Genomic DNA, 12,247 nt, shown 5'->3' on the forward strand with positions numbered 1-12,247 from the left:
ATCACACAAAACTGCTTAAAGCTAAAGTCAAAGAGAACATCTTAAAAGCAGCCAGAGAAGAAAGACACGTCATCTTTAAAGAAGAAACAATAAGACAGTTGACTTGTCAACAGAAAAAAGAAACCAAAGAAAATGGAATGATATCATTATAGTGCAGAAATAAAATAGCTTCCCATTTGGCATTACACATCTTGCAGAAATTTCCTTCAAATATGAAAGAAAAATAAAGATACGTTCAGGCAAATAAAAACTCTAAGAACTTATTGCAAAAAGACTCACACTAAAATAAATATTCAAGTAAGTTCTTCAGGCAAAAGTACAATGATTCCAGATGTAAGCACAGAAATACAGGACAGGATAAAGAGCAAGAAAAGATAAATACGTGGTCAAATTCAAATGATTATTGACTTTATAAAACAATAATAATAATGTAGGTTTAAAACATATGTAGGGGCCAGCCCCATGTCTTGGCGGTTAAGTGTGCACGCTCCACTGCTGGTGGCCCGGGTTCAGATCCCGGGCGCGCACCAAGGCACCGCTTCTCCGGCCATGCTGAGGCCAAGTTCCACATACAGCAACTAGAAGGATGTGCAGCTATGACATACAACTATCTACTATGGCTTTGGGGGGAAAAAAATAAATAAATAAAATCTTTAAAAATAAAATAAAATATATGTAGAAGTAAAACAAACGACAACACTAACACAAAAAGCAAGGGAGTTAAATAAAATAAAGTGTTCTCAACCTTGTATTGATTGGGAAGCAATAAAAGAACGGATTTATGGTAGATCTATTTAATAAAGGATACATGTTATAAGCTCAAGGGTCACTATTAAAAGAATAGCATAAGAGGGCAAAACTAACGAGCAACGGAGGGAGGAAATGAAATAATTTAAAACATGTAATTCATAAAAGCTTAAAAAAGGAGAAAAAAGGAACAGAGAACATGGGATAAATACAAAATAAAGGATAAAACAGTGTATATAGAAATATATCGGTAATTACATTAAATATGTGAATATACACTAATGCATTGTTATGGTCTTTATGTTTGTGTTCCTTCAAAATTCATCTTTTGAAATCCTGATGCCCAAGATATTAAAAGGTGTGGCCTTTGGGAAGCGCTTAGGTCGTGAGGGCGGAGCCGTCATGAATGGGATTAGTGCCTTATAAAAGAAGCTCCAGAGAGATCCCTAGCACCTTCCACCATGTGAGGACACAGCGAGAAGGTGCCAGCTAAGAACCAGGAAGAGGGCCTTCACCAGAAGGCGACCATGCTGACATCTTGATTTTGGACTTCCAGCCTCCAGAGCTGTAAGAAATAAATTTCTGTTGTTTATAAGCAACCCAGCCTGTGGTATTTTGTTATAGCAGCCTGAACAGACTAAGACATGCATTTATCCAGCCCAGTTCTCAAGGAAGTCTCGGATGTTACTAATTTTTGCTATTACAACAATAAAAATTCTTACACATGCGTGGGAGTTTCTCTAAGGTGTTACATACAAGCAGAAACGCTAAAGGCTGTTCATCTTCCACTTTATCAGGTTTTAGCAAATTGCTTCCATCATATGACAGCTCCTCTTTCACCACATTCTTTCCATGCTCAGTATGACGAGACTTGTAAAAATTTGCCAGTCCAATCTGGTGGGCATGAAGTAGTGTCTTATTGTTTTAATTTGCATTTGTCTTATCACTGGTGAAGTTGAATATCTTTCATATATTAACGATTAGGGTTTCTTCTCCTGTGATTTGGCTTTTTATATCATTTGCCCTTTTTTTAGTTGTTTTAATTTTTCTCATTGACTTGCCCCTTAATTTATTCCATATATTAGTTATTGGGTTGGTTTACTGGGTACATGATGATGTTCTTCATCTGGACAGGAAATAAAGAAATTCAAGCACATCTTTCGGTAACAGTTAATGAGGTCAGTGTCAGATAATGTATTGCAAATATCTACTCAAAATGGCTAATTTTTAACTTTATGATGCCTTTTGCATACAAATTTTAATGTGGTTAAGATATTCATTTTCCTATTTGACTTGTGCTTTTAATGTAAGAAATTCTTTCTTAACCTGAGGACTAAAGATATCCTCAAGTTTCAAAATTTTGTTTTCTCTTTAGGTCTTTAATCCCTTTAGAATTTAATTTTGTGCATGGTGTGAAATAAATATCCAGTTCTTTTTCTATGTACATAGCCAATTGTCCTAGTATCATTTATAAAAAGATCTATACTTTCCTTATTGATTTATGCTGCTACCTCTGTTATATACCAATATCCCACATGTATATATGGTCTAGTTACCTGTCCTTGTGCATATCACACTGTTTTAATTGCTATCACTTCACATTAAATCTTGTTATCCAATAGGGTACCTCTCCCCCAATTTATTCTTTGAACTATTTTGGCTCTTCTGGGCACTTGATTATTCTATATAAATTTTGTTTTCAACTTGTCAAGTTTCAAGATAAAAAAAACTTGTTGGAATTTTTATTAGAATAAATTGACTTTATGGATTAATTTGGGGAGACACGACATCGATACTGAGTATCCTGATGCATAAACTTATTACATATCTCCATTTACTTAATTCTATTTTATATCCTTTAGTGAAGTTTTATAATTAACTCCTTTAAGATCTTACACATCTTTTGTCAAAAATATTCTCAGTACCTTGAAGTTTTTGTTGCTATTTCAAGTGACATTGCTTCTTATATTTTCTAATTTTTTTTGTATATTGATCTTGTATCCAATAACATTGAAGAAATCTCTTGTGAGTCCTCATAATTTATCTGCAAATCCACTTTTATTTTTAAGAAAGTACTTAACAAAGGGCCAAGAAACTTCCAAATCAAGTACTTGAATCCATTATTTTCTGAGCCACGGAACTGAATATAAAGTTTTAAAATGGAGAGAGGAAGACATATATTCTCTTTCCATACCTTTTTAATAAATAAAGACTACCTCATGATTTTACGCCACTATGAGGTCTTGTATAAACAGTGAGATGAATATTCAGCAGTGGCTTCGGAGGATGGGTCACTCCTTAGGCACTCTTTGTGCTACTATAGTGAAAAAATGAGACTGAAGATGGAGGCAAGAGCCAGGCCATAAATATCTTGTGTGCCAGGCAACGGAGTTTGTATTTTATCCTGAAAGCAATTAAGTTAAATCAGATTTGCATTTTGGATTCGTGTTTTAGAAAGAGCTCCAACTCATGGACTGAACATGCGTTCTAGATGCAGGGACACCAGTTGAGATGTACTGCAGTAACTCCCTGGACCACAAACTTCATGAGGGCAGGGACTGTTGGTTTTGCCCACCACTGAACCCTGAGAGCCTAGCACAGCGCTTGACATATAACAGATGCTCCATAAATACTTGTGGTATTATTTAACTAATTAACTAATCTTATGAGAAATAATTAGGGCAGAACCAAAAACAGAGGTTGTCGAGATGGAAAGAAGACTAAATCTATAAATATTTAAGAGAAGGGCAATTGTATATTGGTAGCGAGGGAAGGGGAGAAATCTAAAATGACTCCCAGGTTACTGGCTTGGGTGACTGGATAGATAGAGGTATCCTAAAACTCGAGAGGGAATAAAGAAATAGAGACATGTTTTCAGCAATAAATAGTGAGTCCAGCTTCAGACATATTGACTTTGAAGTACTTCTGAACAGATTAATCCAGAAAGCAGCTGGATCCCTGGATCTATAGCTGCTCAAAGGGAACCCAGCATTGGGAGGCTGCTAAGGTTATACGTGTCAGTGAGTCACACTGGAAAAGTGTAGAGTTAAGTTTCTTTCCCCTAGGATGTGCTGTATCCATCTTAAGCTATCCTAAGTTCTCAATAAAATACTTACAAAGACTTGAGCAGATCCAAAGTTGCCTCTTGAAGAAAATTTGGCCCCACCTGCGGGGACCTCAGTGACCCACCTCCATTTGCAAGCGAGATGACCTTTCATTCAGGTGAGAACACAATCGAGCACATCTTGTTTCATAAAATAATATCACCCCTACCGTCTGCTCATCTGCAATCCAAAGCATATCGCTGTGCCTTCAGCAGTATATGCGCACTTACTTCTCTCAGGCAAGTTCACCGGGAACTGTCAAAGGCCCTTAGATCCACAGGCTCATACCCTGAGACTCGTTCTCTGTCGCCTCCTCTAAGTATTCTGCAGTCTAGTCTAGTATAAACGTGGAGCGCCGCAGTAGCTTGGTTCCTTCGCTGAGCACCACCTCAGCGTTCTTCTCGATTTGAGCGAAGCCCAATATAAGAAACAGACACATGAATAAAGCCCTGGTGCATATGCTTTTCTGGAGATACTGTCCTCTACATTGTCCGATGTCCCTCATACAAATTTTTTCATGATAAATCCCTCTTGTTTTTATTTCTATTAGTATTTTTATTATAAATGTAATATATGCTTCTTGTAAAAAAAAAAATATTTCTCAAGATGTAAAAGCTCCCATTTCCCTCTCTTCCTGTCCACAATTCCAACCCCCAGAGGTAGTCAAGCAGTCAAGATTCTTCCTATTCCAAGTGATCGACCTGTGGTTTGAAGGAAGTCAAACACAAGAGAGGAATTTGGAGGCCACTAGGGTAGGCGAGGAAGCAAAGCAATCACTGCTGAAACCACGGCAGTACTAAGGGCCCCGGGAACAGACCTGGCTGTGAACGTCTTATCTCGGCTTCCGCCTGCATGTTAGAGTTACTCTCTTGGTTTTCTCAGATGGTGGAGAGCAGGGCTTCGGGTGACTGAGGGGCCATATCCTTGCACCACTGTCATCCAACAGGGAAAGGGATTTTGTTTCTTCCTTAGAAAAATCCCAGAGACCTGCTGTGATTGGCTTGGTTTAGGTCAAAGGAGTACCGTGGTTGGCAGTGCCCAGAAACTCACGACTGAAATAGAAGAGCAGTTCCCTTGAGGAAGAGGGACTTTGTCATCAAAAGAAGGGGAAAGTGTGCTAGGCAGCAAAAGTTTATATTACCATCAGTAGTTTCCTGGGTATCTTCCAGGCATTTTCTCTGTATTCACAAGCACATAAAAATATTCTTTTTATGTTTGATACAAATAAGGACATACTATGACAAATTCCTTTTTGGAGTTTATCAAGGAAAAAAATGTTCTTTCACGAAGTGCTAGTATACTTTCTTTTGATCAGATAATGAGAATTTTCTAATCCACTATTCCTTTTTCTTGACTATCAAGAAGTTCAGAGCTAAATTTCATGTTCAGTTACCAAAACTATGTTAAATCTCGTGGTTAGAGTATTTACTTCCTTCTTCCTTTCATGCTTTTAGATTTCTAATTCCTACTTTGTCTAGCTTTATTGTAGAAATGTCTTTTATTGTAAACCACCTAAAATTCTTCTTGAAAGAAGACAGGATTTTTACGAGTTCTTCTAATACCTAATATTTTTTAACTTAATTATTTTCCAATATGAAAGTAATGAGTGCTTATTATACAAAATTTAGAAAGTAAGTGGAAAAGTAAGGAAAAAAAGTCAGCGACATTCCTATCCATGTTCTCACCACCCATTATTAGCATTTGAGTGCACTCTTAGTTTTTAGAGTAGGAGAAACAACCAAGTCACATAACCAGCTCGACTGAATAGATTCCTCACTAATCAAAAAATCCTTGGAGCCTTTGAATTATGGGGAGATCCAAGGAGAAGGAAACATTTCACAAGAAAAAAGGAGGTCTCTGAAATTTTGACAATGGTTATCCAGAATTTATTCTCATAAGATAAGTACTAATATGCAGTCTATTACTCCATCCTCCCCAAATGCTATCTATCCTACTTAAATTAAGAGAGAGCTGAACAACAAAATGCTACCTTTTTGTTAAGCTTCTGCAATTGTACTTACCATAAATTCAGTGGGAAAATTATACCAACTAAAACAAATAGTCTTATTTTCTAGGTATCATTGCCAAAATAGTGTTCTTTTAAACACATATTTAATGGCTGTGTTAGCAACCTTTAGATTCCCAATTGTGTAAAGTTGCCAAGATGACAGTAGCAAAAGAAAAGTCCTAGAAAAACTTTAAAAACCTTGAGAATAGCATACCTGTTCCCCTACAAGCAGAGGCGAAACTTTGACTATGAAAGACAATTAAGGAAGTAATCATACCAGATGTTTTCATCCCTGTCTTAGTCTGCTGAGCTGCCATAACAAAATGCCGTAGGCTGGATGGCTCAGACAACAGAACATCATTTTGCCACAGTTTTGGAAGCGGAGAGTGCAAGAATAGTGTGCCAGCATGGTTGGTTTCTGGTGAGACCTCTCTTCCTGGCTTACAGATGGCTGCCTTCTCTCTGTGGGATCACATGGCCCTTCCTCAGTGTGTGCAGAGAGAGAGAGAAAAGCTCTGGTCTCTCTTTCTCCTCTTACAAGTACACTAATCCTGTCAGACCAAAGTCCTACCGTTATGACCTCATCTACCTTAATTACTTCCACAAAGACCATACGTCCAACTGCAGTCACATTCAGGGCTTCAACACATGGACACAATTCAGTCCATAGCGATCTCTTTGCTCTGATAGTCATATCTCTGGCAATAATTTCATTTAGCTCCTAATACATTGAAAAGAAACACTTACAGAGGGGTGAGTTCTTTACCTCTTCTCTGAATAACAGCTCACCAATAACTTCACACAACAAAAAATATGTTTCTTAAAAACTAAACATGATATAAAGATAGATATGGGAAGACACAATATGTGTGTGGGGTATGTGTATGTAGAGAAAGAGAGAGATTCAAAGTTCATTCATTTCTTTGTCATCTGAAACCTTTAGCCATCACCTTAAGATTTGGGTCCTGAAATATGTAGTATCATAAAACATAACTAGGTTGGAGGTAGCTAGGTAGCTATGGCGAAGCCACCAGGACCTGGAACTCAGTGACCACAGAGGGTATACGTGAAATAACTGGATTCAGAACAGACAACTCAAACTGAAAGTAGAATACTTTGTTTTGCCCTATCTTTTATGTAAAGTGTGCTTATGTTTAAATATGGAACTAGAAGACTACTTTAGGTAAGAATTTTAAATTGTCCCATTTTTTGTATGTCAGAGTAACATATTTGTCTTTGAGCTCTTTCATGTGAAGTAAAAAAACAAACAAAAAACACATAAATCAACTATTTTGGCCCTTCCCTACTCTCCCTTCCATGGGCTGACTCTATTCAAAAAGCTTGTATTTTTCCCCATGACATCTGAGGTACAATATAGAAATTCATCCTTTTAGTGAACTGGGCCTTTTCCCAAGATTTTTATTTTGCATTTAACAAAATAACAGCAAATTTCAGGTATTAGAAGGATCGAAACAACCTCTTCTATTCTGTTGTCCTTAGAACACCATCTTTTATTCATAGCTTCTCTTGTGGTGCCGGGAGGCAGATTCTGTTGCTATAGCAACGCCCTGCATATCCTTGGGGATAGCTTACAGTTTTACTTTTTTTTTGAACAACAAAGAGCCATTGATACTCCATGTTGCCAAAGGTTACAAAAGTTGAATTCTAAAATGAAAATATTTCTTCTATAGAAGTGGTACACCATATGCGTCCCACAAATTCAAAGAGATATGTAAGGATATGACCTTTGTGTGAACACTGATGAAGCCAGTATAATACTGTTTGGCTTCAATGGATTATTCACAGCAGAAGGAGTTGAAGTGTATGCCTTGTTTTCTAAGACCACTGTGGGGGATAAGGGGTTTATTCCCAGTATCTGTAAAGATCTAGGAGCAGGAAAAGAAAAAAATCAGAGGTACCATCACTTACATTTTATTTGTTACTTTGTAATCACTTTCCCAACCCCACCCCCACCAAAATGAACTGCTATATCAAAATCCAATTACACTTTGACAGTAAATATATCCTCCAAGAGTGGCTGTGACTGAATCCTTGTTCCTCCGAATAGATATTAAATATATGAGAATCTCAAGAGCTCTGAAATCTGTATTCCTAGCTTCATTTTAACTGGATTCTCTTCATCTGTGAAAAAAAATATTCCTTAACTAGCTGTTTTGTAAAACCAGGAAAAATATTTCTTTTCAAGTATTCTTTTCGAGATAAGTTATCTCATCCCCCTAGAAATCTGAAGAGACGCACTGAGAACCACAGGTGAGAAGTTAGAGGCTCCAAAGAATCGCTTACCAGGAAAAGAGCCATAAGAGCTCATAGAGGATCAGGAGACGGGAATCTGGATTTTTCTTAGTAAAAGGAGAGAGAGCTACGGGCTGAAAATGTAGATTAAATATGAGGACTGATCCCCACCTCCTCCGCCACTACAGCCTGGGCAATTCGCTTGGGTTAGAAGACCCTCCCAGCAGACCAAGCAAACCCCATAATTCAAGGCCATTCATTCATTCATTCATCAATATTTACTAGGTACACGTTATGTTCCAAACCACTCAAAATCTTTTCAAATGCTGACTAAATACCTGATTGTACTTTTGAAGAATTGGTCTCTAATTCAATAAAGTCTTTATTGGTACAGTTTCCATAGCATAATGTGGAGGACTCTATTAAAAATAACAGATTCACAAGGTAATCATAGCTGGTAATAACAAGCCCACGAATTGTGTTTCCCACTAAAAGGAACCAGGTTTCTTTGGAGAAATGACTGATTCCAGAAATGCTTGGGATAGGAAAGATATAAGGTAGCCTAGAACAACTTGTTCAAGAAAGCTAGGAAGTGCTTAAATACTAATAGAGTAATATCAAAAAAATATCGGAGCTGGTTTCAAGGAGTTCCCACTGGCCACATCTTGGACAATTTGAGCATAAACATGAATAATGAGAGAAATAGGTTATACCACATTAAATGAAAAATAAATGCATAATAAGACTCAGAAGAAGGAGAAGAGGGTGGGAGGGGAGAAGAAAGAAGTAAGAAAGGGAGAGAAAGGGAAAAATAAAAGAGGAAAGCTCTACTTTATAGAAGAACACCAACTGTGATGGATTGAATTGTGTCCCACCTAAAATTCATATGCTGAAGCCTTAACTCCCAATGTGCCTATATTTGGAGACAGGGTTTTTAGGGAGGTAATTAAGGTTAAATGAGGTCATAAGGGTAGGGCTTTAATCCTAAGAGACGAATGTCTTTATAAGAAGAGGAAGAGACACCAAAGGGTTCTCTCTCTCCACATGCCACAGAGAAGAGGACACTGTGAGAAGGCAGCTCTTTACAGGCCAGGAAGACAGGCCTCACCAAAAACTAACCCTGATAATCAAATCTTGGACTTCTAGCCTCCAGAAATGTATTTCTGTTATTTAAGCTACCAAGCCTATGGTATTTTGTTATGGCAGCTCAAGCCAACTAATACACCAACTCATGAATATTAAGAAAATGATAGAATTAGAAAATCACCGTTTTTCAACCCCCAATATAAGAATCATCAATGGGTGCTAAAACCACTGGGTAAAAGACTATTGGTTTTAAAATATCATCACATAGGTCAACTTTACAATGGGGAAATTAGGCATGACAGCACCACCTTAACCACGTGATCAAATTAGCATCACCAACAGTGGGACAACCTGATACGTGCCTCTTGATGGATCCAATAAGAAATATACATCACCTATCCACTGTTCTTGCCAAGAAGGTTTAACCCAAATCTAATCATGAGAAAACAATCAGACAAATCCCAGCAAGGGAGACGTTTGCAAGGCAATTAACCTAGATCTTCAAAATAGAGTCAATGTCATAAACAAATGTAAGAGACCACTTCCAGATTGAAGGCTCTAAACATTATAACCAAATGAAATTAATAAAACTTGATTGGATCTTGGGTCAACAAAAGCAACTAAATAGACATATTGGGTATAATTGGGAAAATTTAAAAATGGGACTGTATATTAGATGACAAATTGAATGTGTTAATTTTCTTAGGTGTGAATAGTATAGTGTTTATATAGGAGATTGTCCTTATCCTTAGGTGATGCACCTTGAAGTATTCATGGGTGAACTATCACGATGTCTGCAACTTCCTTTCAAATGGTTCTACAACAACAATAAAAGATGCATATATACATACGTAAATAGAAAGCAAAATAAAGCAGATGTAGTAACATGTTAATAATTGATTAATGTAGATAAAGGGTACACAGTGTTCAGTGTATTATTCTTTCAACTTTGCTGTGATTTGGAATTTATCAAAATACACAGTTTAAAAAATAAGGATTGTAAATATATTAAAATGTGAAACATTTTATGGCATGTGGCTCACCCTAACTACCACTGATCACGCACCTACCAAGACCAAATGGTGGAACTTATTGGTCAGAGCGTATGGACGTTGGTTCCCAACAGATCTACATTCAAAGCCTAGCTCTCAGACCTGAGACAAATACTATCTCCAAGCTTTAGCTTTCTGCAGTAAAATGAGAACAATAATATCTAACTGATAAGCAGTTGAGAAGATTAAAAGAGGTATGTAAATGGTCTGGTACACAGGAGGCAGATATTATTATTACTTGGTGGTCTGGGGGTAGGGATTGGAGGCTCTTTAGTCACCATTCCATGCTGCACACTCTCTGGAGTAAACACTCTCCACTGAAGCTATGACATCACCTACTAACCATGAGTGACTGCATTATGTTGTTAGTGGCCATTTTTGTGGCAAGAGTGCTTTCAACCAAATTAAAAGTTCCTTGAAGGCAAGGACAATGTTTTAACCCTAATTTCTGCATCTCCCAAAGAACCTTGTACAATGTTACACATGATAATATCTCATCTGCACGCTATGCTAGATCAGTGCTTCTCAACTCTGGCCACACATTGGAAGCACCTGGCGAGTTTTTTAAAAATCTGATGCCTGGACCCCCAGATATTTTTATTTAGTTGGTCTGGGGTGGCACCTGGGCCTCAAGATTTTTTAAAATTCCCAGGGTGCTTGTAAAAAGTTTGTGTTGTGTTTCTCCTTAGTGAAATGGCACTAGCTGCCACCCGCCCCCCTCCCCTGACTTTGGAGTAACATGGAGGACCAGATGTGGGCAGCTCTGTATTTTAACACGTCAGCCTTCTCCTATGAGCAGTGCTTGCCTTCCCAGCTCTTGAGAGAGGGTAGAAGCAAATTTCAGACAATTCATAAGACCTTCATGTATGTTGTATACAAGAGGAAAAACATCTTTTTCCTCTACCCTTCTAAGTTCTTCAGGGGGCCCCCTGTAACAAAAGACAGGTTAACAAGAGAAAAGCATTCAAATTTATGTAATATACATTTTACGCACAATGGGAACCTTCATAAGGAAATGAAGAACGAAAGAAATGGTTAAACTTGAGTATTTTTATCTTAGGTTTGATGAAGAGCAGAAAGTTGTGGAAGAATATGATAGGGCAAAGGGTATGAGCCAAGGGTAGTAAACCGGGGGACACTTAGCAAGCCCTGTTCATTCAGATTCTCTGTGTCCCTTTGTCTTCAGAGACAAGGATGCCCCTTTCCTCCGGGTATAGGGAAGCTACCTCTCACATCAGGGTTTTCTGATCTGCTTCAGGGGGAAGTCAGAAAGTCCTTCCAGCACCTGCCGTTTCTCAAATTTCTTCAGCTTAAAATATTCAATATGCCATATTTTGGGGTAGCATGTCCTGAATCCCATCAGTTGTTAACATAAAATGTGACAGATCTGCGCTTCACTTGATTGAAATTTATAATTACAACTAATACTACTCTTTGGTCAGTTGGTGAACACCGTAAAGGTGGCTTTTCCTAAACCAGAAGTTTGGGTGAGGTTTCACCACAGAATAATCATCCAAACAGTAGAAACATAACTGTAATTGTTACCGAACCAGGTTCCTTTTGCCCGCCGCGCAGAAAGCCAATCACCGAGACAACGAGATTGCAGAGAGAGAGGGTTTAATCACAAGGCAGCCACATGAGGAAACGGGAGAACAAGTGTCAAATCCACTTCCAAGAAAATAGGGACTCAGGGATATTTATCTGGAAGGGGATGAGGTGGTCTTAATTGTGTAGATAGATGATGGGAGGTGAGGAGAGGTGAGGTAACTGATGATCTGCGCAAGTGTAGTCAGACTTCATGCCTCTTCATAGGACGCGAGTTCACAAAATGGTGGCATTGGCATGACCCCCAGGGTGGAGTTTTTAGCCTCTTGACATCAAAAGGTCGCTTATCGGACATCTGCGCAGGCCCAGTTGATGAGTGGGTGGTCTCAACTGGCCTGAAGTGGACAAGGGGTTCTAATTCCTGAAAAACAACTCAAACATCCATTACCATG

Source organism: Diceros bicornis, chromosome 5 (assembly GCF_020826845.1).
Source record: "Diceros bicornis minor isolate mBicDic1 chromosome 5, mDicBic1.mat.cur, whole genome shotgun sequence".
In the NCBI taxonomy this organism is placed as follows: domain Eukaryota; kingdom Metazoa; phylum Chordata; class Mammalia; order Perissodactyla; family Rhinocerotidae; genus Diceros; species Diceros bicornis.